This window comes from Eptesicus fuscus, chromosome 11 (assembly GCF_027574615.1).
Source record: "Eptesicus fuscus isolate TK198812 chromosome 11, DD_ASM_mEF_20220401, whole genome shotgun sequence".
Classification (NCBI taxonomy): domain Eukaryota; kingdom Metazoa; phylum Chordata; class Mammalia; order Chiroptera; family Vespertilionidae; genus Eptesicus; species Eptesicus fuscus.
Window position 1 is genome coordinate 27,312,304 of NC_072483.1, and position 27,838 is coordinate 27,340,141.

A 27,838-nucleotide genomic window follows, 5' to 3' on the forward strand; every position below is an offset into this window, starting at 1 on the left:
TGGTCCCCGATGTGGGGCATGCAGGAAGCAACTAATCTATGATGTTTCTCTCTCATCAATGTTTCTATCTCCCTAAACCTCTCCTTTCCTCTCTCTCTAAAAATCAGTAAAAACACACACATATATATAAAAGAGCCAGGATTCAAATAAATGCAGAGGTCACTGAAAGAGGGTATAGGTATAGGTATCTGCCTTTTCTAAGGCAGAAATAACTGGACAGGAAGCATAACTGAATTTATGGGCGAATAATTGTATCTACAGTAATAAAAGAGAAATATGCAAATTGACCATCACTTCATGACAACCACCAGCCAATCAGGAGTGAGTATGCAAATTAACCCAACAAAGATGATGGCAGCCCCGCCCCCCAGCCTCTCTGGACCTCTGGGCAGTACGCATGCAGGTGCAGAGTGGCCGGGTGGGGCGAGATGCTTGCTATGAGGGGGAGGGTGGGGAGCGGTGGGAGCTACAGGAGCGGCGCTCAGGCCGGAGTGAAGACTGAAGCCTCCAGCTGGAGTGTAGACAGAAGACAGCAGCCAGAGCAAAGGCCTGGGTCCCGGGTGCCAGAAGAAAACCAGTGCCCGCAGCCAGGGGAAGGAAGGCCTATTGTATGAATCTTCATGCAACGGGCTTCTAGTATTGATTATAATGAAGAGATAACCTTTTATTTTAAAACCAGGGATAACTAGAGGCTGGTAAGGACAATAATAGTTAAGAACATAGGAAGTACAAAGCTATTTAGAGAAATTAAGTCATTTTTAGGTAAATGGGTTTTACAGTAAAATTTGTGTATCTATTAAGTCATAGTTTCCAGAATATATGTACATATCTGGAGCTTAGAAAAGGCTGAACAAAGAAGAAAATCCATATTAAGCAAACCATAGTCATGAACGATATAACCTACTGAAAGAGAGGGAAAGCAGAGAAAAGCATCTAGACTTGACTCTTACTAGACTCACTCTGTGACATGAAGAAAGATGAAGAGAAGGCAATAAATAAGCAGCTGAGATGAGACCCAGAAACCACACAGAAATAAGAAAGAGAAGAGCACGTTTTCATTATTGCGGGAGTCAGTGGTGTCAACCTGGCCGAGATGATTCTGCAAGAATGGAGAAATGCTTTTCAAATTTTGGGAGGCTACAATTTTCTTTACCTAGAGCAGTGGTTCTCAGCCAGAAATGATTCCCCCTCCTCCTCAGGACATTTGGTAATCTCTGGAGACATTATTGATTGTCACAATGTGGGGGTGCTACTGGCACCTAGTGAATAGAGACAAGGCTGCTAAGCACCCACAGAGCACAGGGACATGCACAGCAAATATGGTCTGGCCCATGATGTTAATAGTGTCAACGTTGAGACACTTTGCTGTGGATTGTGTTGAGTACAGTTGATCATAAAAGTGGGATTTTGATTCTGATTCAAATTCTCCATCTCTTTTCAAATTAGGAAGGGAGAGGCCTCAGAATGCCAACATCTTTATGGTACCTCATAATTTTAAAAGTAGGCCCAAGACTCATTTTCCTTCTAGACTAAGGAGTACAACAGATCCTACATGTTTCCAACACTGAATGTCAGGTCTACTTAAGAATCAGGAATTAGGTTATATTTAGCTTGTCAAATCCAATATGGATTGTTCAATATACAACTAGAAAGCTGGTCTGCTGGAGTCTTGTATATTGCAGGTTAATTTTCATTTGTATGAATTAAAAAGTTACCTAAATTAAATACATCTTAAAATCTACTTGCTAAGTTCAGTGACTAAAATATGTAAAACTTAGCAAAATGTAATTTTTCCCCAATTTACTCTCTAAGACAGTTCTATTTGTAGAGTAATAAAAAAAGATGTTTGTGGAAAAAAATCTATCATGAGAGAACCTGACATGGTTCTGATAACAGTGATTCCTCCCCACCTCCCCGCCAAATACATATCTTTAGAGTAATTTCTGACATGTGTGCTTCTTCTCTCAACATTGACCAATTTTTAAAGGGAGTAATATCTCTTGTTTCATCTTCACATGAAGCAAACTTCTTAAATTTACTACCTACACAGTCAAATATTTTTCAGAGGATGTTGATTTATTTATGTAAAAAGCAAGATAATACAAAGTGGCACTGGGGAATTATTTCCCTTCTGCCCTGGGCTTTTGAATCATAGGCTACATCATGCTGCTCAGCTGTTGACTCTGGACAGAATCCAGAACAGCACAGCACTGTGGAAGATGCCAGAAAGATACACCACCCTATAGCAAATGAAGTCACAGTTATCTTCTCTGCAAACTCAAGAGGATAACAGAGTGATTTGTATTGCAGTTGATATGTAGAACATTCATCTTTAATTTTCAGTGTCAGTCAGGGGCACTTTTAGTTCACAAGATGGTACTTTTAGTTCTCCTAGACAGGCAAAGGAAGAAAGACTCTTAGGGAACACTCATGCCCATCTTTGCTGACTGAATCCTAGCAGTCTGAGCACACAATACTGATTTCTTCAATTAGCATTGCTTAGTCATCCTTGCTGAGAGGGTCAAGGATCATAGCAAAGGAAAACAAAAATGGATTGCTTCTACCGAGGTGCATGGGATGCCTGTAATAAACCACTGTTCTGATTGCCCTGCAAGTAGTTCCCTGCTAGTTAAACTGCACTGGTAATAAAATCGGTGTGCTCTTCGTTTTCTGTGGTGAGAGCAGCAGTGCGCTGCCATTTCCAGAACTTGTTCACGGTTTCGACAGCCAGTGTAGTTGTTGTTTGCTTTATTAGCTTCCCAGGACTAGGGAAGTTGCCAGGTATTGCAGCTGTGCATAAGTATGGAGTCTCATTTTACAGGAGAGACTTTCCATGGAATTTCGTGGAAATTTCTTAATGGAGAAATATTTGGCACTTTGGGAAGAAAGAATTTGTTTTTAATTTTCTTGGCAGAGCTCCCCCCCATGACAATAAATTGCCCATAAAACTGCCTATGGAGCTCAAGTCATTCTAAGTCTCAATCTTTTGAAAGGCCATCATAGCTATTTTATTAAAATGTGTACTCTTCCCCAGTTTACTGACCTGACCAGAAATGTGAATAAACTGTTGAGCTTAATCTATATTAAGTCAAATGGAAAAAAAAAATCCAATTACTGAATTACCAAGTAAATCTAAGGACCCTGCCACCTATAGTTGGGACATGATCTATTTCTGAAGGATGAATCCTAACATTTATTTTGGACCTGAAAAATAAATAATTTAACATAAAAGAGAGAGAAGAGAGAGAGAGAGAGATATTTTTTTTAGGTATTTTTCAAGAATTAGATATATAAATACTAAGTTCAGAATAAAATAATGTTTTGGAAAGCTGCTATCATTGCTAGTGATTATCAAGCCCAAGGAAGATTATTATTATTATTATTATTATTATTTTATTTATATTCTTTATTATTGAAAGTATTATATATGTACCCCTTTTACCCCCATTGACCTCCAAGATTATTTTTAAAGACAGTTTTATGATTTAAGGAAAGTAACAATTTAAAAGATTTTTCTTTGGGATTACTGGAATATGGTTTACTTCTTGGTACTTATCACCCCTTATGACCTTTATTGAGTATGTCATTAGAAAAAAAAAATGCTTCCTTATCTGAAACATCTTCATATCTTGGCTAAGATTTCAACCTAAGCGCATACAAGGGAATAAGTTTATATAGGCATTTGGTACATTGCATGTGTTCAATATATGATAATAATTATTAATTTTTCTTTATAGAATATTGAGAGCAACAACTATAAACAAGCTAGTATTGAATAAAGCTTTTACTATTCATGTTCTTTATTAAATTAAATACTACTATGACTCCTGTACAATACTACTTCCCATTCTCCATTTCCAAGTAAACACATTGATTTACTTTAGGGGAATAAAATTGGTCACTTATATACTGACACATAAACTGCAAATCTATCTAAAAACATCCATAAATGTAATCTTATTTTTCTTATCTAAGACACTTGTAAGTTGATGGATACTTGTAATACTGTGATTTATAGTAATAAATGTATATATTTGGTCTTCATCCCCATTTCTGTCACAGAGCTCTTAAATCCTTATAATTTCCTAAGTGATAAAGCCACAAAGATGTCTTTTCTTATGCTAGTGAGGTGACTTTTGAACCTAAAAGTGGAGGTTGGTTAACAGAACACCAACCACATGATTTCAGAGTTAGAACTTTCAGTCTTCTTGACTTCCTGAAAGGGGAAGGGGGCTAGACATTGCATCATTCTCCTATGAATCAATAGCCAATGACTATATTAATCATGTTTATGTAATGAGGCCCCCATAACAAAAAGATGGGGTTCAGAGAGCTTCCAGGTTGGGGAACCAGGTCACTTCCATGTGCCAGTGTGCTGGACCCCAAATTCCATGAGGACAGAAGGTTCTGTGTTTGGGACTTCACCTTATGCATCTATTTATTATTTTATATCATTTAAAATTTTTGGTAATATACTGATATTTTAGTGAGTAAAGAGTTCCTTGAGTTCTGTGAACTTTTCTAACATATTATTTGAACCAAAGGGGGAAGTATTGAGAACCTCTGATGTATAGCCAGTGGGTTAGAAGCACAGGTAACAATCAGGTCTAGCATTTAGCATCTGAAGTAGAGGGTGGCCTTGGGGACTGAGCCCTTAACCTGTGGGATATGATGCTATGTCCTGGTAGACAGTGTCAGAATTGAATTGAATTGTAGGACACCAGCTGGTGTAAGAGAATTGCTTAGTGGTGGGGGAAAACAACATACACACACACACACACACACACACACACACACACACACACACACACACATTGGAAACTGGTACCAGAATATCATACTTGCAATACTTGCTATTACTATTTAAGGCAAGTTCAGAAGATAATTTGCAATATACAGTATAATTTTACCAGAATTCTTGAAATTAGAATTTAAAAAACCCAAGCGAACCAAAAATGATCATCTCTGGAGACATTATTGGATGTCACAACTCGGGGGTGCTACTGGCACCTAGTAGGTAGAATGAAAATATGGAGAAATTGAAAAGCTAGAGAAAGAAAAAGGGCAGACATTTTAAGTAAACAAATGATAATAAACATAGACAATCTTTACCTCTTTTATATCCCCTTAATCAAAAACCCCTTTAACAGCAACTAATTTCCAAATTCTTATTTAAGAGTTCTCTAGTTGGGAAAGATGCAGTTGTGGCTTGGTAGGTTCCTGAAGACCACATTAAAGTTAGCAATTTTTCTTCTGTCCTATTGAGAAAGACAGCATTTCCTAATGGCCAAAGAGGCCATTGTGAAATTGTTGTTTAAAATTTAAAAGTAATTTTCACCTTTAATAATATTATTATTCACTAGAGGCCCAGTGCACAAAATTTGTGCACTGCGGGGGTGGGAGTTGTCCCTCAGGCCAGCCTGCAGCCTCTCCAATCTGGGACTCCCTCTCACAATCCAGGACTGCTGGCTCCCAACTGCTCGCCTGCCTGCCTTCCTGATTGCCCCCTACCACTTCTGCCTGCCAGCCTGATCACCCCCTAACCACTCCCCTGCCAGCCTGATTGATGCCTAACTGCTCCCCTGCCAGCATGTGTGCCCCTAACTGCCCTCCCCTTCAGGCCTGGTCACCCCTAACTGCCCTCCCCTGCAGGCCTGGTCCCCCCCACTGCTCTCCCCTGCAGGCCTGGTCCCTCCTAACTGCCCTCCCTTGCTGGCCTGATCGCCCACAACTGCCCTCCCTTGCAGGCCTGGTCCCTCCAACTGCCCTCCCCTGCTGGCCATCTTGTGCTGGCCATCTTGTGTCCACATGGGGGCAGGATCTTTGACCACATGGGGCAGCCATCTTGTGTGTTTGGAGTGATGGTCAATCTGCATATTACTCTTTTATTAGATAGGATAGAGGCCTGGTGCATGGGTGGGGGCCAGCTGGTTTGCCCTGAAGGGTATCTCGGATCAGGGTGGGGGTTCCCTTGGGGTGTGGGGCGGCCTGGATGAAGGGCCTGTGGTGGTTTGCAGGCCGGCCACGCCCCCTGGCGACCCAAGCAGAGGCCCTGGTATCTGGGATTTATGTATCTTCTATAACTGAAACTTTGTAGCCTGTAGCAGAGGCCTAGGCCAGCTAGGGCTGCAGAAGCTTTGCTTCCTCCATTGCCGAGGGCAACCCTTGCCTCCTGCTCTTTCCAGCTCCGTAGCTGCCGCCATTTCTGTTTGGATTTGTTTACCTTCTATAAGTGAAACTTTGTAGCCTTGAGTGGAGGCTTAGGCTGGCAAAGGCAGGCGGAAAGCTTGGCTTCCTCTGTTGCCTGGGAAACCCAAGCCTCCCTCCTGCTCTCTGTGGCTGTAGCCATCTTGGTTGTGTTTATTTGCATATTTGCTCCTGATTGGCTAGTGGGCGTGGCTTGTGGGCATGGCTTGTGGGTATAGCGGAGTGATGGTTAATTTGCATATTACCATTTTATTAGAGAGGATTATTGGGACCCACTATTTCCCATGTACTATACTTGACATTGGAGATACAAAGATACATTAGATCAAATTATTGCCCTCAAGGAATTCATGGTCTTCTAAGTCTGATAAATACCTCAAAAGAGGGAGAAAATTAAATTTACCAGAATTCATGTGGTAATGGGTAAGGCCTACATATGGCCTCTTATGGTCTGGCTCCTATCTCCAGGACTGACCCTACTAGAAACAAATTGTACCTACCCAATCTTTATAGGGTATTTCTTTCCCCCTTCCTACTTTTCTGTTTAGAATGCCTAGTCTGCCCTTAAAAATTCCTGCTTCTCTTTAAGACTCATCTCAGGCATCACCTCTTTTCTGAAGCCTTCCCTGACATCCCGCCCCTTCCTATGTAATGGTTCTTGATTAAGTTCCAGTAACATTCTGCAATTTCTTCTATCAGTGCTCTGAACAAATTGCATACCAATGGAGTCATGCTACCCTATCTATCAGAGGTCCTCTGTTTTCCTACAGGCCTCCTTCCTTCTGTTCTGTGTCCCTCTTAGGTTCAAAGTTTAGCCCATGAATCCTTATCTTCCAGTAGAGAACTATATTTGGCTTTTCATAAGTTTTTTTTTTTTTTTTTTGCATGATTCCTTTCTCAGATTCAATATTGTATTGAGGTACTCTGCCTCAGCTCCTTCCACAGTCCACCTTCCTACTAAGTGCCATATCCAGTTGTGAATAGACAGATAACAGAGTGAAAAGGGTGGTTGATTCCACCACTCTGACCTCTCTTGTAGGAACAGCAACAGAAAGACTAAAATAACTAGGGATAAGCTTAACAGAGGATGTGAAGGACCTATACACTGAAAACTACAACGCATTATTAAAGCTATTGAACCCTATTAAGTATCACTTTTTCTAGAAACATACTCTGAGATTAAGGTTTATTGGCAGAAATTTTATTGGGGGTGCTCTCAGGGATACAGGTAAGAAAGTAAGTGTACCAGTGTTGGGAAAATGGAAAGCTGAACTGTGATAAGTTACACGAGAGGCATTCGCCAATGCCAAAGCCATGTGGAATCCTGGAACCGAAAAGAGGCTTCAAAAATTGTCCTTAATTGAAGCAAAAGGGTGGGCTTTTGTAGCCTCTAATTTGCTATTTATTCCATTCAGACTACCCTCATAAAAGAGTGGTCTGCATGGAATACATATTCCCACAGAAAGATGCCGATATGTACAGTCTAAGTAGCCAACGTCCTCAGAAGCTTGTGAAGTGAGTGCCTGAATTTGAAAGGGGGATATGAGTGGCACAGCACACACAGGGAAATCACTTGCAGCATGAAGTTCTGATGGGAAGCTTTATAGATTGGCTATGGTTAGGAGGCTGATTATGACGGATGAACCAGTGGGAACTTTCAATCTCAGGACCAGGAGACAGGCAGTAGGAGGCACCGGGACAATGAAGTAAGGATCTGTGAATAAATTGGAAACCTGTGGAAAATGGTACCATTTTAAAAATAGAAGTTGTTCTGACTGGAAGAAGAGAGAACTTTTCAACCTATCTGTAGCAAGCCTGGCCTTGAAATTTAAATTTTACTAGAGTGAAATATGTAGCCCCTCATGCCTTTTTAGATCATTGCTGGAAACTCCTGGCCCACTTCCACAATTCCATTTCTGTAGAAAGTTTTCATTTCTTATTTCTGATACCTTTGAAAATCAGAAATTCTAGCAAGCATTTATTTTGGACATTTTCTTGGTTTTTCCTTAGAATGAAAGGAAACCATGGGAAAATGAGATAATTTATTTAAAATACTTATGTTTAATTTGTATTTGTATTTAACTTGCATTTGTTTCTCAACCTCAGTACTATTGACATTTTGGGTCAATGATTCTTTATTGTGGGATTTGTACTGTGCATTGTTGGGTGGTTACCAGCATCCTTGGCCTCTACCCACTATGTACCAATGGCACTCTCTTTTCCCCAAGTTGTGACAACCAATAAAACAGATATTACCAGATGTCCTTGGTTGGGAACCACTGATTTAAAATTATGTTCAAGTGTGGTTTTGGCTTAAAATGCTTGTGCAGAGAAGAAATTATTTCTAAAGCAGGCATATCTTGTGTGCATGACATTTAGGAATGTAATTTATTTAATTAAATTATGAAGGAATGAGGAATTAAGAGAGATTGCATTAAAACATTAGAGGCCAGATAATTTTTTTAATGGGAGATATTAATCACAGTATTTAGTTTATGTTATTATAGGTAACAGAACATCATTTTTTTTCTCATTTTCAGTTTTGTCCATGAAAAAAAAATTGAACATATTTTTTACTGTTGTTAATCCTCACTTGATGATATTTTCCCATTGATTCTTAGAGAGAGTGGAAGGCAAGGGGAAAGACAGAGAGAGATACATTGATTGGTTGACTCCTGCAAACACCTTGATGCCTGGGGACAGGAATTGAGTCTGCAACTGAGGTACATGCCCTTCACCGGAATTGAACCCAAGGGTCGATGCTCTATCCACTGAGCCAAACCAGCCAGGGCAGATTGAACAATTTTAATCCTAAGAAAGAGGATCAAAATTGCTGAGAAGAAAACCTAAATTCTTGAGAATAGCAAAAAAAAAAAAAAAAAAAAAAAAAAAAAGCTCTTTGGAAAGACTTTTATGAGGTTAACTACATGATTTGGGTTTTTATTATTGGATAATATCCAATAACATATATTCTGAAATGAAATATATGTGGCAGGTATTTTGCTAAACTGATATAAGGATGTATAAGCCATAGCTCCTACCCTCAAGAATCTTACAGTTAAGAGTAGTAATTTTCCACTTAGCCATAGATAGAAACCACTGGGAGAATTTTGCAAATTATGGTGCTCAGATGTGACCCCAGACCAATTAAATCAGAATCTTATGTTAGACAAAAGTCTAGGCATCAGTATTTTTAAAGCTTCCCAATTGGTTCCAGTTTGCTACAAAGGCTGAAAGACAAATTTATGAATAAACAAGTAAAATGCAGCATGATAATTATTATGTGTTGGAAGTGAATGTCCAATGGCATATTGAGACACAGAGAAACACGTACATGTAAATTTATGAAAGTTTCATGATTTAAATATTATCTCTTTTGCAGAAGAGATAGAAGTTCAAAAATATAATTTATATTAAGGTAAATAGAAAATTGGATGACTAAACTTTGAGACCATGTTACAGCATAACCTTTGTCAAATGAGGAAAAATAAATAAATGCAATAAATAGTTTTTGATGCTAAGCTGCCTTGAAGTCCATAGAGTCCTTTATAGCATACAAGAATTTTATCTTTATTTAAAAAAATTCAGATGAGTTGTTAATTAACAAAGGAAAAAATAAAAGTTAAATAAAGTGATATTTGGTTAAAATTACCATATTCTTTCGGTCATTTAAGTTATTGGTCTGGGAATGTAAATTATTTGAATTTTCAGAAAACCATGCAAATGACAGATATTCCAATGAGAAGTAGTAATTAATTTCCTGGTCAAAGTGGATATTCATACCAACTTTCAATGTTTCCTGGCCAAATTAATTTAGTCTGTGCTCTATAGTGTGGAATTCTGGCTTACCGAATGAGAACTTATTCAGATAATTCAGCAGATTCAGTACTACCACTTAGGAAATATTTGGATCAGTTTGAATGGATTTTGAAATTTATTCCTGCACATATGTAAGATTCTTTTTTTCTCTTTGTTGAATAAGCAACAATTTAAGTTCTTGAATTTTTATGATGCACAGCAAATACTGTGGATATGACACTCAGTGTCCACAAAGAGGGAGGATATTGTTAGTGCACAACATAACACTTGTCTCCAGACATCGACAGCTCAGTCTTGCACTATTACTGCATGTTCCTGTTGAGAGTGTAGCTGGGAGAATCTATGTTTGAGAAAGGATGGCTGAGACACATGCTAACTAATCATTTATTTTTTAATTTCTAAGCTTTATGAAAAATCAGTTTGGAACCAGAAATCCGTATACCTGGTCATCATTAGCCTACCTCCCTAAAATAAAACATCAAAATCAAATGGTCACACAAAGTACATTTTTACATATCCTGCAAAACACTACTGAGGGAAGTTTTCATCATGTTTTTCAATATTATTCACATAAAGATAATAAGCTACTTTCAGAATTCAGTTTTGAGATAAAGTTCCTATTGCCTAGTGTATATTTTAATATCAGGGACAATATTATAATGTCAAAAACTCATCCCCTTTCATTGAAATTCCATTACCAGCTATAACACTCTATTCTTGTAACATTTTCGGCTTCCTTTTTAATTGTTAGATATGTTTTTATTCCCAGAAAGCTTTGGGCTGACTTAATGTTCAGTTACAGTCACTTCATTACCCTAAGCTAATTTCTCCAACATCTTGCCATTTTACACTTTCTTTTTCTATTTTTACAATAAAATATTTATGTGTATTTATTTTAAACTAGAGGCCCGGTGCACGGATTTGTGCACCGGTGGGGTCCCTCAGCTTGGTCTGCAGGGATCGGGCTGAAACTGGCTCTCTGACATCCCCCGAGATGTCAGAGATTGCGAGAGGGCACAGGCCAGGCTGAGGGACCCCACCAGTGCATGATCGGGGCTAGGGAGGGACCACTGGAGGGCTCCAGGGCATGTCTGGCCCTCTCGCCCAGTCCCGATCAGCCAGACCCCAGCAGCAAGCTAACCTACCAGTCAGAGCGTCTGACCCCTGGTGGTCAGTGTGTGTCATAGAGACTGGTCGAACATTATATAGGATTGCATCAAATAATTTCTCAAAGTAGGCCAGGGTAGAAATCATGTTAAAAGAAACTATTTCAAACACCTAGGTATTAATGAGAAGTTAACTATATGCATTATTTTGATTTGCTCTGGTTCTACTTTGGGGGAGGTAGTAAATGGTAAAAGAGATAAAATATATGGAGACAGAAGGAAATTTGACTCTGGGTGGATGCAATATACAGATGATGTATTATAGACTGTACATTTGAAACCTATATAATTTTATTAACTAATGTCATCTCAAAAATATAATAATAAAAATAAATAAATAAAAGAAACTACACACACACACATATATAATGTAATATTTAAAAGTAATAATACTTTCATTGAAGAGTGGATTGCTAAGTGGTAAAGTGTGCCATTGGTTTTATTTAAGTTATGAAGAGTATGTCAATTTGGAACATAAAGTTAAAACCTAGAATCACAGAGCTTGTCTATTCTGTCTAAAGATGAAACACTTAGAAGTATATTCCCAGACTCCTGGGTGTTAGGTTTACTTAGTTGGACATCTCAAATGATGACAGATGTCATACATGCAGAATACAAAGTGATAGTAAAAGAACTGCTATACTATTTTGTTGATATTGACATTTTATTGAAACATTTATAAATTAACTTTCCAAATTATATTCACTTAATGACAGCAGCTTTTAGAGGCTAATGAGATAATGTGCATATATTTTCAAAACTTAAATATTAGCTATTTTAATAATAATATGTTATAAACTATCTAGTAAACATTTTTCCCACCTGTGAAAACAAATGTTTTAGCAATACCAGGGTTGTAGCTTATGCTTTTTAAAACATCAATTTTATGTCATATTCTTCCTTCCTGACACATTTTTGTTTTCCTAATTTGTGTATCATATGAAATTATAGAAAGTAGCACCTGCTCAATAATAGAATAAATGCCAAGAGAGTGTTTTAGTCATTACTTTACCTGCATTTTGCTATTTCTCTTAGATAAACAATTTAAACTGATGAAATAATATAAATATATGAACACATGTAATGATGTAGGTCTACATCATGTCACACATTGCATGCCAAAACAGTGTAGAGTTATAATGCAGCCTAATTTTCATGGGTCTAGAATAAATTCCATCACTGGTTCTTTCCAAAGAAATTTAAATTTAGAAAAATGGCATCTTAAAAAGAGTTTTACTCTTGCACTGTGGTCAATAAGTGAGAAAACCTACTAATTTAATATATTTTCAGTTGTAATATAGAGATAGACTAGAAATGTTGATTTGTGTCCCAATTCAGAACATAAAGGAAATTTCTTTAGAACTGTCCTGTCCACTATAGTAGCCACTAGCACCACAAGGCTATTTAAATTAAATTAAATTAAAATTAAATAAAATTGTAACTCAGTTCTTCAGCTCCACGGCCATATTTCAAGTATTAAATAGCCTCTTATGGCTGTGGCTACCATATTGAACCATAAGAACATTTCCATTATTGCACAAATTTTGACATTGTACTTGGATAATCTAGAACCTTATTTTACTAACTGCATTCTAATCGAATAGCACTACTCTACATAATTAATGAAAAATTGCACAAATAGGAAATATTTTCATTCCCATATTGATGTGGATTTGTTTTAATATCACAAAAGATTTTGTCTGATATCATTTAAAGCTTTGCCATAGCTGAATTAAAGACAAAACAAAACAAAAGAAAAACTGTTCGAATACAGTAGAATAAAATTAGGAAATCTCCTGATAAATACTCTAGGAAATTGATAACTTTCTCTCTATCAAGTTATGATCTTGTTTGTTTTCTTAAAAATTAAAATTATTGACAAGTATGTGTAACTTTTTGGTTCTACAAAAGGATTTTAATTTGTTTTTTCTATTTAAAAAAACATTTTTATGTTTTTACACAGAAATGCTTCCATAAAATTATACATCCTAAATTAATCTACAAACCCTGATTTCTCTCTATATATAAAATAATATTTGATACACCAAGATAATTGAGAAAATAGCATGTGCTAAATTAATATTTTCATAACAGAGTGTTAAGGGAAAACATTTATATTTCAACCACCATTGACAGATTTCTTAAAACATATTAACCCATTTATCTTCCTTAATAAGTCTAGTATCCTGAAAATAATACATCTTTTTTATAATTGAGACTCTTATAATGCTTCAGTATCATTAGTATGAAACATATTTTGATATATAGCACTGTTATAGAAGTGGGTAGTTATTATTTGTTCTAATTCCCTTCAGAATAACTTCCTGAATCGTTATCCATCAAACATATCAACTTTTCCAGTAATGTAGAGCCTTCTAACTAATTTATATGGGCTTCAGTCAATCTATTTATTTGCAAATTCTAGGGGAATGAATGTGATCTCATTACATTCCTTGCCTTCAAGAAACTTATAGTTTAGTCCAGGGCTTCTGACAAATGAGCAGGCTACCACCGGTATTGTAATCAAGTATGTGAAGTACAACCATATGTTTAAGTATTAATTGTTAAGTGAGAAGTGAGAAAACAATTAATAATGATTGAGCCTTTGTTGTGTAATGGGCACTTGAATGCTGTTTCACTGCTTTCCCTGAGTTGATGCCACCTGGATGGGACTGCTTAAGTACTCTGAAGTCTCCAGGGAATATTGAATTGCTAAGGAATTTGGGAACAGACAAGCTGAAGTTCCCATTTCATGGATCCCTTGTGTGCACCTTCAGAATTTGTGGATGTGGGTGAAGACTTGTGTGAAGATGAACTAAATACTTCTGCTACTGTAGCTGAAACATTTCAGGAAGACACTATTAGATCATTTTTTTCTTTTATAATAAGGAAATCAATGGAAAAATGGTCTTTTGCAAAGGAAATGCGGCATTACTAAATTGTGCAGCCATTGTGAACACCAGGAATGTAAATCTCACATATTAGAATCCTGTGCCGGAAGGTAACTTCATTTGCAGGGCCTGATTTGGAGGAGGACTCCTCCAGAAACTTAAAGGTTGCCAGATAGGTGAAGGAACATTGACAAAATGATTTAATCTAGCTGCATGGTTCATCATGCACACAGTGGTATCTAAATACAAGAGTGTCTTGCAGCAGCTGAGAGTTCCTGCACAGCTGCTGTGGAAATGTACTTCAGTTGGCAAAAGAGCCATCAGTGTCTTCTGTTTGAGCCTGTATCATCAATTCTGCAAAACGAGATTATCCTTAGAGGATATACATATATAGCACTCCCCATTATAAGGAGATTCCTAGACATTCATGAGGAGACCATTGAAAAATCATTATTTTCTCTCTCTGAACTTGAAAAGGCTACTTATGAATGCCGCCTCTGAACTTCCAAAGGTCATTAAAGGTAAAGAGAGGATCATTGTCACACCCACCTGCAGATATTGGAACTGAAGAAGGGAATCTATGCTGCCTGGGTCACAGAGTAAATTAAGTGGAAAACTTGGTGCCCCAGAGAACAGGTGATTTGAAGAAGACTTGAAGAAGGTGAGAGTTAACCATGTTAAAACTGGTAGAACAGCATAGCTGGTAGAGGGAACCATAGCACAAAGACCCTAAGGCAGAAGAAATACACCTAGCACGTTAGAGTAACAGGAAGATCAGGGATGTCAGAGTGGCAATAAAACCTCGGTCATTTAGGCCTTATAGACCATTTAAGTACATCAACTTTACACTGAGAAAGGGCTTTGAGGGGATGTTGTGACTGGACTTCCATGTTTAAATATTTCATATTGATTGTTTCATGAAGACTAACTTGTAGGGGTATAAAAATGAACTGGGAAAATTTTAAGAGACTCTGGAAAGAGACAATTGTGGCTGTGTCTGGGGTTGTAACAGTGAAGGCCTGAAAAGTGGTTAGAAATAGGATTTATTTTAAATTTCAAGCTAATATGATTTCTGAGGGACTGGATATTAAGTGTGAGGGAAGACACTTTTATGATGTGGCCGTAGGGTGAATGGAGTTACAATGAAGTGAAATAGGAAAGGTGAGCTTAGAGCAGTTTTGGGAGAGATCAGAAGTTTTACTTTTGGACATGTTAAATTGGGATGTCTATTGAATGTCCAAACAGAGATGGATATATACATCTGGACTGTGGAAAGATACCTTGACTTGAGACAAAATGTGATGGCCATCCTTGTAGAGATAATATTTAAAGCCATGAGAATGGATGGGATAAAAAGAAAGTGAAAGAAGAAAAGAGAAGGGGGAAGGGAAGGAAATGGAAGGGGAGGGGAGGGGAGGGGATAGGAGAGGAAAGGGTTGGGGACTGAGCTGTGAGGAATTCCAACATTAAGAGGTTAAGAGAAGAGAGAACTACAAGAGATTGAGGAGTGACTACTAAGTGAGAGAACAAATAAGAATCTAGTGTCCTAAAAAAAAAAAGGTACTGTTAAAATTTGTGTAATTTGTGTGCTCTATTGTGTCAAATGCTGCTGAAAATTGGAGTAAGATAGGAATTGAGAACTTTTATGTATTTGTAGAGAGGGTGAGTAAGAGAAAAGAATAAAAGCAATGTTTGGACTGCAGGCTTACACAATTGAATGCATGATGAGTCAACTCAATTAAATAAAGAGTTTAGAAGAAGACTGTTGGGGAAGATAATGTGTCAAGCAATTGTCTTGAACCCTAGGGTGCAGGTGCACACTCTGGGTGGTCCAGGCTCTCCATTGTCGCAGGGGGGTGGGTAGGTGGGGGCCTAGCTCAGGCTTGGCTGAGGTGAGGGCAAGAACTTTAGCAATAGCAGCAGAGGTGGTTGCCGATGCCAAGACTCCCTGAGAGAGGAGAACTTCAAAGGGGGCAAAGCAAGACTGGGAGCCCTTGCCTGTGGCATCTCCCAGATATCAAAGGTCTAGTCTGAGCACCATTGCAGTCAAAGTCACTGCTTTGATACTAACCATTGTTTGTGCATTTTTAGCCAATAAAAGCATATACATGGATATTGCAATAAAGGATATCAGAGAGGCATTAGAATTTTTCAGAGTTTTAAATCTCAGGCTTTAAAAACTGCTGCAACATATCAAAGCACATGTCCACAGAATTAACAGTAATTAGATTTAACATGGCTGCATTTGATAGAAAAGAACACTATGTCCATGTGAAACTTTGAATCAATCAATTAGTAATGAAGAGGTAGTTTTGAAATTATTTCTTTCCTTATTATTAAATCTACAGCTATAAAATATATAAGCATGTGTTTTGAAATTTTTTAAATACACATCATGAAGCCATTTTTGTCTTGTACAATAACCAATAGTTATAAGGTATGTTGGTAGAAAAATTAAAATGCTCTTGTACAAATTTACATTCAAATTTATATATTAATTAAATTATATTTATATATTAAAGTTACAACAAACAAGCAGAACTGATTTGCCTGAACAGTTAAATTTCTCTAAAAATGTGGTTACTTGAGAGCAGCTTTAGAAGCAATACATTTTTATTTCAAAGTAATTTATTAAAAATGTATCTCCCAAAAAGGATGGGGTTCAGAGAGTTTCAGGGTTGGTGAATATAGAGTTTCTGGAAGTTTAGCACATTTCTGGAGGCCATAGAAGCTCTGCACCCCTTCCCACATACCTTGCCTTATGCATCTCTTCCATCTAGCTGTTTCTCAGTCATATCCTGTTATAGCAAACTAGTATGTAAAAAAAAAAAAAAAGTAACAATGTCATCCTCAATATCCTTGATTGAAATTGTGGTAGACAGTTAGACAGGTATGAACAGAGCATGGACGATGGGCCAGGTACAGAAGGTCATCAGTGGGGAAAGCCCCAGGGGTTTAGCAATGGGCAGAACTGGGACAACAAGGACATCGCCCCTAGGGTAGCCTTTCCTCCCCTGGCATGTTGCCGAACATGCGGGTTAGACCCCCTTAGAGGGGAAAGAAGGTGGCCAGAGAATAGCCCTTAAGCATAAACCCCCTGAGACAATGAGTTCTGACCCACATTAAGTACAACTAGGCCTCAGTTATGTTTCAGCACCAGGCCCAGAAAAGCAGCAAAAACAAAACAAGTGATGCCACACTGATATTGGAACCTGCTTTTTTGATTAATGCCTAACCCCCCCAGCCCCCCTGCCCTGACCAATCAGTGGAGACCATGATCTTGAAAGGACACATCTGGAAAGCTGATGAGTATTCTATTGGGATCCTCCCATGTGTCCTCCAGACAAATACCCTCTAGCCACAGGACCCAGTGCTGCTCTCTCTACAGAGCAGCCTCTGCCTTTCCCCACGTCCTTCCCCAGCCCAGTTCTCCTTGCCTTTCCTCTTTCTCCTAAGCTCCAAGTGCCCTTCTTTTGACTTTGTAACTTCTTTCCTGAGCCCATTTATTCTACAGCTCACTTCTTCTACCTCTGTAACTTTCTAAATAAGCTTCCTCTTATAGTTTGAGTCTTGGCTCTGAATTCTTTCTTAGCCAGAACTCAAATACCGAGGTTGCTGAACCGAGGTCTAACACCTGGTACTGTTTTGCTGACAACAAAATGAGTTGTTAAATGTATAAATTCTGATGGACAAACAAGAACGCACATAGGAAGTAGAAAGAAAACACTCATGAATAAAAAGGGCTGAGTAGGAAAAACAGCAACAACAAGCTCTAGAAGGTAATAGTTGCTACATAAGAAAAGCAATTTCTCTGAAAGAATGTTGGCCCTTTTGATTATGTTCAAGAGAAGACAAAAATCTGGATGATTATGCTAGTATAGTATGTATGTGCTTGAAATAACACACACATATACAAACGCACACTTCAGATCAAATAAAAGCTATTGTTGGCATGAAATAACCCAGAAGAAATCTAATGTGTAAGCTCTGACATGAAGAGTAAGTGGAGAGTTTTGGACAGATGTGTTGCTGGAAAATGGCAAGGAATTCAGCAACAGCTAATTAAACAACATTTTCTTTTCATAAACAATGCCAGGATTTAAATTATTTTTAAGTAGAGACCATGTCAATGCCAATAATTCCTAAGGAAATTTAGAGAACATAGGTTGGAGAAAGAAGAGACATGCTGGAGATCAGGTAAAGCAAACAAAAATTAAAGGAACATTTTGTAGAACTAAAATGGCTATCAAATTTAAATTTACAGTTCCTTCCCCTCCCAGTAAAGATGTCCTTAATGTGATAATGGATGTCAGAGGGTGGGGAGAGAGGCAGCAATCATTTCAATATGAGATAAGAGGACTCCATCTTGTCTGAATATGAAGCTTTAGACTTGCATTTTATTTCAAGTTTGGTGAACAGCAATCAGTTCCCATTTGTGATTAGTCTCTGTCTTTTCACTAAAGAGAGGGTTGAGACACAGTTTTAAAGGTTATTCTACACCAGACAAAAGGAGTACATGAAAAATAAAAGGCTTTTCAAATGATCTAAAGTGCACTTGAATCTGCCACTTTGATATCATTAGCAAATTGTGATTGATTAAGTATCACAGTTAAATCTCTTACAAGCTTTTTGGAATAAAAGGGGGTATAGCAAGTGTGGATATTCCCAGTATGTGGCATTATTTTTTAAATGTGCAATGTACTTTTTGAGGTTGTGCAATCCTATCTCTTATTTCTGAAATTGTAAAATTAGAATCTTGAGAGTAGTTGTTCCTGAATCGGCGTTCAGGCAGATGATTGTCTTGCCATTTCAGCCTGGGGATTAATAGTCACAATCTTGGGATAATGCTGAGGTTCCACTCCATTGATGATGCAGATGTGAGACAAACATGGTTTGATTGTTTTTATGTTACTCTTTCAGTTAAAAGCCTTCACTCCTAGCAAGGTTGGTCCACCTCAACTAAACAGTTGATTATGTGTGCACTCATTTTAATAGGCACTGCCAAATATTTTTACTGTGATAGAACTAATATTGTTAAGGAATAATGTATAAAAAGTATACATTAAAATTGTCTGCTATAATGTATAAGAATTTCATTTGCCCCACACCTCTTCCATAATTTCATATTTTTAAACTGTTTTCATTTTGATCATTCTGGTGGATATGTAATATATTTCACCTTTGTTTCATTTTTAATTTCCTTGATGAATAATAAAGTTGGGCAACTCTTCATAGGCTTATTAACCATTTGCAGGATCTCTTTTATAAAGTAGTATTCAGGTCTTTTGAAAGTTTTGCAAATGGTTACCTGCGTTTATCTTAATTGTAAGATTATTTTATATAGTCTAGCTAAGGGTCCACTGTAGTATATATGTATTGCAGATTTCTTTTCCTACTCTTGGCTTGTCTTTTCACTCTCTCAATATTGCTTTATGATGACCATAAGTTTTAAAGCCTAATACAGTCCAAATTACAAATATTTTCTTTTATGATTAGTCTTTTTTTGTTGTTCTGTTTAAGAAAGCTTTGCCTGCCTTCAGTTTATGAAGGCCTTCTCCTAAGTTATCGTTAGTCTATTACTTTACAAATGTACACTATGATCCATCTGGAGTTGGTCATTGACTATGCTGTGAAGTCTTGGTCAAAGTTCTTTTTTTTTTTTTTTTCCTATTTGAATATACAATTGACCCAACACTATTTATTGAAGTTTTTGTCACTAAATTGTGGTACTACCTTCATCATATAACAATTAACTGTATATATGTAATCCCTCTATTTTGTATCATTATTATATTTTCTGACTTATTTGTTGCAATCTCTAAATTTCTTAGATCTTCATATGGCCTTCATATGAATTTTCCACTTTTATTCTTTTAGCCAATGGTGTCTATATTATTGACATCAGACCGATTCTTATCTCTCCAACCTCTTATTCCTCATATTCTATTATTTCTACCATTGCCATTTACCCTGTTGAAGTATTTTTCAATCAAATTTCTGAAAAAAAAAGTATTTTAAAGGTTAAAATAGACTGTATGGCACTAAATTTAAATAGACTCATCTCTCCCTCCTCCTCTTCCCTAAGTATAACTATAAACCTTTTAAATACAAACCAAAATCTTGTATACCTGAAAGGAGTAATAGACAAATTCTCAATTATAGTTGATGACTTAAAAAAAATCTTAGGATCTGATAGAATTGCTATACAGAAAATCAGCAAAAATGTAGGTAATCTCAATAATACAATCAACCAATATGATCTATTAATATCTATCTGTCTATCTATCTATCTATCTATCTATCTATCTATCTATCTATCTATCTATTTACCTACCTACCTACCTATCAGTTATCTAGATCACTCTACCCAGAAACAGTAGACTATACATTATTTTTCACAACTGCATGTGAATCTACAATTATCTCGAAATAAAAGTTTACATAATATACATAGTACTTTAACGTATTACTTAATCCCCTGATATAAACATCAAGAATACTATCCACTTTTGAACAAAATTCAATTTACATGTAAAATATTTTCAAATATACTTTTTAATTGGATTAGAAACAAAAATATTTTTGAATGACTAATGTAAAAATTAAAAACAATAAATACTAACAGTTTTCTTATTTTTTTCATACAGAATTATTTATTCTTTCTCTACATAAAGTATATCCATCTCACATTTCAGAAGTAAATATTTAGCTTCTTTTAAAAAAGCTGTCACTTGCTGTACTGTAATGTAATTTTTAAATATAATTACTATAAGAAATCTTGTCTTCTTGCTTATTTAATCCCCATAAACAGAATGGCAATATCTTTAACCTATTGAAATGAGAGTAATAATATTAAAGTTTTTGAGTTTTAAGCCATTGATTTGTGATGTCTACTCCATTTCAAAATTAAACTATCATCTGTTTGTGACTAAGTAATAGGCACTTCATCACACATTTTAACTGTATATAGCTTTGGTATATACACTGAGTGGCCAGATTATTATGATCTCTGAATAGGACCGGTGCATGAATTTGTGCATGGCTGGGGTCCGGCCAGCCTGGCCAGGGAGAGGGGACATGGGCGGTTGGCTGGCCTGCCTGCTGGTCGAACTCCTGGTCGAGGGGACAATTTGCATATTAGCTTTTTATTATATAGGATATACACTGAATGGCCAGATTATTATGCATTCAGAGATCATAATAATCTGGCCACTCAGTGTATAAAATGTACAAATACATTCATTTAGTTAAGTACATTTAGAGTTAACTATTTCTCCTGCTCACATTTATTAACAAGCAGAATGGCTTTGTCAGTTTGGGGGAACTAGCAAAGGAGCATGGTATTGTAGAAATATTGATTTTTTATTTCAAAATCCTTTGCTAGTAGAATGAAGGTGTAAGAATTGGCAGCTTCAACTCCTGCAGAATGTTATCACCATACTGTCAGAGAGAGTGCACCTAATGCCAACTCTGACGAAACTGGGTATGTTACAAATCAAGCATGAGCCATGGACTTCGTATGCCAAGAACGCATTTCAACTTTTACCTTATTACCACATTTCCTGGACACTACAGGATAATATCTTTTATGCTTTTTACTGCTTGTATGTGAAATCACAAAAATTTTGCCAAATGTAGTGAAAGTTCAGGGCTATTCCCTGACACTGGTTTACTGCCTGTTGATCTTTGGAAGTTTGAATGCGCAAGTCTGCATCTATCAATGGGATCTATTATACTTCACCCATCACCTTGACAAAGCATTTTTTCACTGTGTAGACTGTTTTCAAGAAAGTCAGTAAAACATGCCATGGCACAGAAAAATTGCTTTCTTTCAAACACCCCCCTGCTCAAATTTATTAAAAAACAGAATGTGTTTGTCAGTTTGGGGGAACTAGCAAAGTTCCCCCAATCTTCTATCTGAAGATTGGAAGTTATATTTCCTTTAAGGAAATTCATCTATACAGAAAGTAAATTTAGGGATATTAGAAAAAATGCTTAGATGTATTTACAATATGAGTTTGTCACGCAAACCTGATTTAAAAAGAAACCACTTTGAAAAATTTCTGGAGGAAGAAGAAAGGTCAATTATGTTATAAAAAGTAGACAGTGTTTGACAAGAGGACCATACGTCAAAAACATTCTTTATTTCCCTCTCATTAGAATGGCTTCCTATGAGAAGGTTAAATGCTCCAGGAGAGGGATAAGATTTTTCTCATGTTAACTAATCCAGACAAAAGTGAACAGAAATTTGCTTTCTTCAGCATTTATTGATATTAATTGCTTTATTGAACTAGCTGTGGGAACACGGATTTCCCAATGCCAGCATAAAGGATCATTATTTATAAGCTAACTGATCCCACAAATTCTACACTTAGCTCAACATTTCTGTTGGAAATACGGAAAAAATCCTTTTTAAAAACGGTGTTATATTTCGGCTTTTCATACTGTATGCTAAATTACATAAGCTAAATGATAAAACATTTTCCAGGAAAGGAGAATTTTAAAGTCCCACATACTAGGCTTCAAATCAAGCCCTGAAGTGCAGCTTATTATTACATTTTTCTTCCATTTATTTTTAATTCTTCCCCTTTGGCTCTGTCTTACAGGTGTCCCTAGTTACAACCATCAGTAAAAACAAAACACATGTGTAGGCTATAAATCTGTATTTGTGCTAATTCATAAGAGAAAAATATCTTCAGTTCTTCCACCCAATTTCCTTTCCTTTTACCACTTGGAAGCTCTCTCTATGGCTCTGAGCTTATGATGACAGAAACCAAATTCTGTCCCACATGACAGTTTAACAGGCAAGTGTCTGTGTGTCATTTCTCATTGAAACTAAAGAAGTCAAGGTGGAAATTCTGGGGTTAATTTAGAACATAAAAGAACTTAGAAAAGGAATCAATATTTGGTAAAAGGGGGGAGCTGCCAATTGCATCTTTTTGTAAACCTACACAAGTCTCAGTCAGCCCTATATTACTTTTCATACTGGAAATCCTAGCCTTGAATATCTAATAGTACATTTCCCAGGCACCAAAAGGGAGGCTTTTATAATTTTGTTCAGATATTCATATTATAAAGGTGCCAGAGGCAATGCTAAAGTCAAGGTAGAATTGGTTATTTGGTTGTAAAGTCTAATTTTAGTGTTTAATAGATCAGCTGTTTTAAATCACGTCACATTAAAATGTAATATGCAAATTGTCAGCTTAGAGTATTATCTTCTTTCTCCTTCACTTTTATTTTGATAAAATAATAATTGGGTCTCTAACATGGTTTTATATTTCTGAAAATAACACCACCAACAGCTGTAACAAAGCATCCGGGCTGTTGTGTATTATAGTTTGATATATCACTGTTTTGTGTTTGTATTTTATTTTTCAAATCATTTCTCCAGTGCTAAGAATGAATACATTCTTTTGTGAGAAAAAAAACACAACAACCTATTTTTTAAATACAAAGATGTATCTAATAGTCATCTCACATTGAAGACATGAATTTATATAGTGCTTTTAGGGTATCTTAGATTTGATTATGAAGTTATTCCATGAGTAGGTCTTGCCAAGACTATCACAGAATCAATGGACTGAACTTATTAGGTCATCATCTCTTACTAACAGTATAGAGCTCTCAAAAGCTTTATTAGGTGCAATTGTAAGTGGCTCAGACAAGAGGTTTCAATCATTTCTTTTAGAGATGATTCCACAGCTTCAGAAATTTTATTGGCAAGAAATGACTTCTGATGCCCAGTCAGATGTGTCATTTTTCTCTTAGAACATTTGCAATCAATCCTGCCCCCCACCTCCTACCAACCACACAGTTTTGCCTGCATTGTTCTTTTTGTTGGTTTGTTTTTGTGTTTCCACACTATTTTCACCCAGTGAATTTTGCCCACATGGCCAAATACCCACATAAGGAGAAAAATAAAAATTGGACAGGTTTGCATGACTAGGGATTAGAATGATTGAAATAAACCATGGAAAGAGAATATTTAGTTTGGCTTAAATCACTGCTATAATCACTTAAACATGAACAATAACCCACTTGGAAAACATCAGAAACTGTTTTATATCACAGACATATCATTAGGCCCCATAACATTCCAGGAACTTGCCCTTTTCAACCTCCGCCTACCCTCTGAGAGACTGTCTATTTCTGTAATAGCATTCTCAATAGAGATTTTGAGCATTGTTTTACCTTCCTACTCACAAAGATAAGATGGCATGGCCAGGGTATTGTCCTGTGTGCCTTCTTTTTCTGGGATGGAAGCTTTAAGAAACTGTAGCAAGCCAATAGGGAGGCTCTCTCTCCACAGTGCATAGGAAAAGCTCCCTGTGAGCCAGGAGCCCCCCAGTGGGGCCTTTCTCAGCCTATAAACAATACAGCTATGAATTTCAGTGGGTGAAGCATCAGGCTGGAAATTTGTAATAACATGAGTTCTGATTCCAGATCTATAATTTACTGGCTTGTTGAGTGACAATGGGCACAAAACTTCACTGGCGTGTCTTTTCAAACGTTTAGTCTTGAAATTTATTAGTTACATGTTTGATAATAGTAAAATATGTCACCTCCAAAAAAGAACAATCAAAGAAGAGTAATTTAAAGCAAAAAGGCTAAGTTGATGCTCTGTAAACATAAAAATGCACATTTGAATTAAATGCAAAAAGCCGCTCATGACACCTTAAAAAAAAAAAAAAAAAGAGCTGGTGGACCCCTGTGCTATAAAATATTAAAATGTATTGTTCAGCTTTATAATCTAAAAGTGTGAATTGCTATGAAATAAAAAATAAAAACAGATCAAGATAGATTCATGGCTCAGAAAAACATCAAAACAAGAATTTGGAATCTGATTAAATTGACATCATGATTCAAAAGTTTCTTGCATGAATGCTTACTAAATGATGCTGAAATGTTAGTTAAATATTTCTAGATAATTATTTGTCTCTATTCATTGCTAAAAGTATTTCCTTATTGCTTAAAATGTTAAATCAAAACATCTAATAGAACATTTTAGATAAATATAAAGTCTATGATTGTGTAGAATCTCTCTAAATTTCTAAACAATGAAGGAATTCACAAATGAGAAATCAACAGGTTTTATAACATTAAATGAAATTTCTAAATGTCAAAATAATATATTAAAGTTTCAAAGTAAACAAAAAATAAGACAAATTTTACAATTTTTATAATAGACTTATGGTATTCTTTTTAATTTATAGTTTGAGTCCAAAAAAACAGCACTATCTAATAAATATTAAAAATAAATGAACAGATAATCCACAAAATAAAAAATAGAGTTAACCAATGTATTACTAAAATTTTATCCTCATTACAATTCAACTAGTAAAGATCAAATATATTTTGTTTGTGTGGGGTTTTTTTGTTGTTGTTTTTTTTTACAAAAATATTTTTTCTAGGATGGGCCTTGGCTAAACCACTGATAGGAATATTAGTTTTCACAAACTTTATGGAAAGGTATTTGGAAATATATTTTTTTTTAATTTTAAAAATTGTTATGCCTATACTTTTGTTTCATTATTTCCCCTTCCAGAAATGTATCTTTAAAATTTGTCAGAAACAAGCATAAACATGTTTATTGCAGCATTGTTTATAATTGTAAACTATTGGAAAAGTGAGTGCTCATTAAAAAGATAATTGGTTGAAATTAGAGCCATGCATAAACTCAACTAAAATGTTGCCCAAAACATGCAAAAATAGAAAAAAATTATATAAAATCAGTTAAATTAAATAATCTTGTAAAATTTTATATACACCACGATGTGCTTTGGGCTTATGTAGTTATCCATATATATAAAAGCCTAAATGACCATCGAACCGTCAGACCATCTGACCTGTAGCTATAACGCACAATGACCATTAGAGAACAGATGCTCCAACCAGTAGCTATGATGCACACTAACCACCAGGGGGAAGATGCTCAATGCAGGAGCTGCTGAGCTATGATGACTTGGCAGCTGCGGTTCTTGGGTGACACACCCAGAACCAGAGAGTAGGGAGCTTGATTCCAGGGTGTGTCACCCGAGAACAGTGCTCTCACAATCCAGGACCCCTTGGGGGATTTTGGAGAGCCAGTTTTGGCCTGATCCCTGCAGGCCAGGCCAAGGGACCCCACCGGTGCACAAATCAGTGCACTGGGCCTCTAGTATAGGAATAATAATTAAAAACAATATTTTAGACCACTGTGGCTACAGCCATGAGTAGGCTCAGGCTTCAGAAGAGGCTTCCCTCCCCTGGCCAGCTTGGTTCAGTGGTTGAGCATCGACCTATGAACCAGGAGGTCATGGATGGATTCCTGGTCAGGACACATTCCAGGATTGCGGGCTCCATTCCCAAAGGGGGACATACAGGAGGCAGCTGATCAATGATTCTTTCTCATCATTGATGTTTATCTCTCTCTTTCTTTCTCTCCCTTCCTCTCTGAAATCAATAAAATATCCTAATATACAAAAAGCCAAGGGCCATCACGACTGAAACAACCAGACGGACGACCAAACAGCAGGCTGCATGGGGTGACCAGACTGGCAAGGGGGTTAGTGAGGGATGACCAAAGGACTGAACAGCAGGCTGCGTGGGGCGATCAGGCCAGCAGGGGTGGGCAGTTGGGAGTGACCAGGCCAGTGGCGGGGGGAGCAGTTAGGGATGATCAGGCCAGCAGAGGGGGGCAGTTGGAGGTGACCAGACCAGCAGGGGGGGCAGTTAGGGGCTATCAGGCCAGCAGGCAGAGGAGTTAGGGGTGATAATTCTTGCAGTGGGCAGTTAGGGCTGATCAGGCAGGCAGGTGAGCAGTTAGGAGCCAGCGGTCCCGGATTGGAGAGGTTGCAGGCTGGGCTGAGGGGACCCCCACCCCCGTGCATGGATTTCGTGCACCAGGCCTCTAGTATATTTAAAAAAAGAGGCTTGTCACCAATGCCAACTCCCATCAGCAGATTGGGAGGCTGATCAAAGATGGGCTGATCATCCTGAAGCCTGTGACTGTTCATGCCCAGGGTCAATGCTAGAAAAAACCCTTGGCCAGCAGGAAGGACAGGCATATGGGCATGGGTAAGTGGAAAAGTACTGCCAATGCTAGAATGCCTGAGACAGTAACCTGGATGCGGAGGATGAGAATTCTTTGCTGGCTACTTGGAAGATACTGTGAATCTAAGGTTGAGCACCACATGTACCACAGCCTGTACCTGTAAGTGAAGGATAACGTGTTCAAAAACTAGTGGATTCTCATGGAACACATCCAAAAGCTGAAGGCAAACAAGGCTGGCAAGAAGCTTCTAGCTGACTAGGCTAAGGCCCACAGGTCTAAGACCAAGGAAGCCCCCAACTGCCTTGAAGAGTGACTTTAGGCCAAGAAGGAGGGAATCATTAAGACTGTCCAAGGAGGAAGAGACCAAGAAATGAAACTTCACCTCTCTTACCTGTACATAGTGGCCTTGTCAATTACATGGTTCAATCATTTAATAAAAGTAGCCTTCATGTAGAAATAAATAAATCAATAAACAAATAAATAAAAGTCCTATATAATAAGAGAGGAATATGCTAATTATCCGTTATGCCGTGAGGCATAATGACCAACCATGTAACGACCAGATCACGGATCTGCAGGAGGGTGGGGCAGTGAACTACAAGCAGGTGGCCGAGAGCTACAGGTGGAGGCAGGGCAGCAAGTTATGATGGGGGGGAGGGTGAAGGGGAGGGGGGAAGCGGGGAGGTGAGCGGCGGGAGCTACAGGAGGGCGGGCAGCTGGCG

The 27,838-nt window shown here is 37.3% G+C and overlaps 1 pseudogene; it reads left to right on the forward strand.

Moving 5' to 3' along the window:
- LOC129150794 (60S ribosomal protein L19-like) overlaps positions 1 to 27,490 on the forward strand; it is a 119,092-nt pseudogene extending 91,602 nt beyond the window's left edge.
- The last annotated feature ends 348 nt before the right edge of the window (positions 27,491 to 27,838 follow it).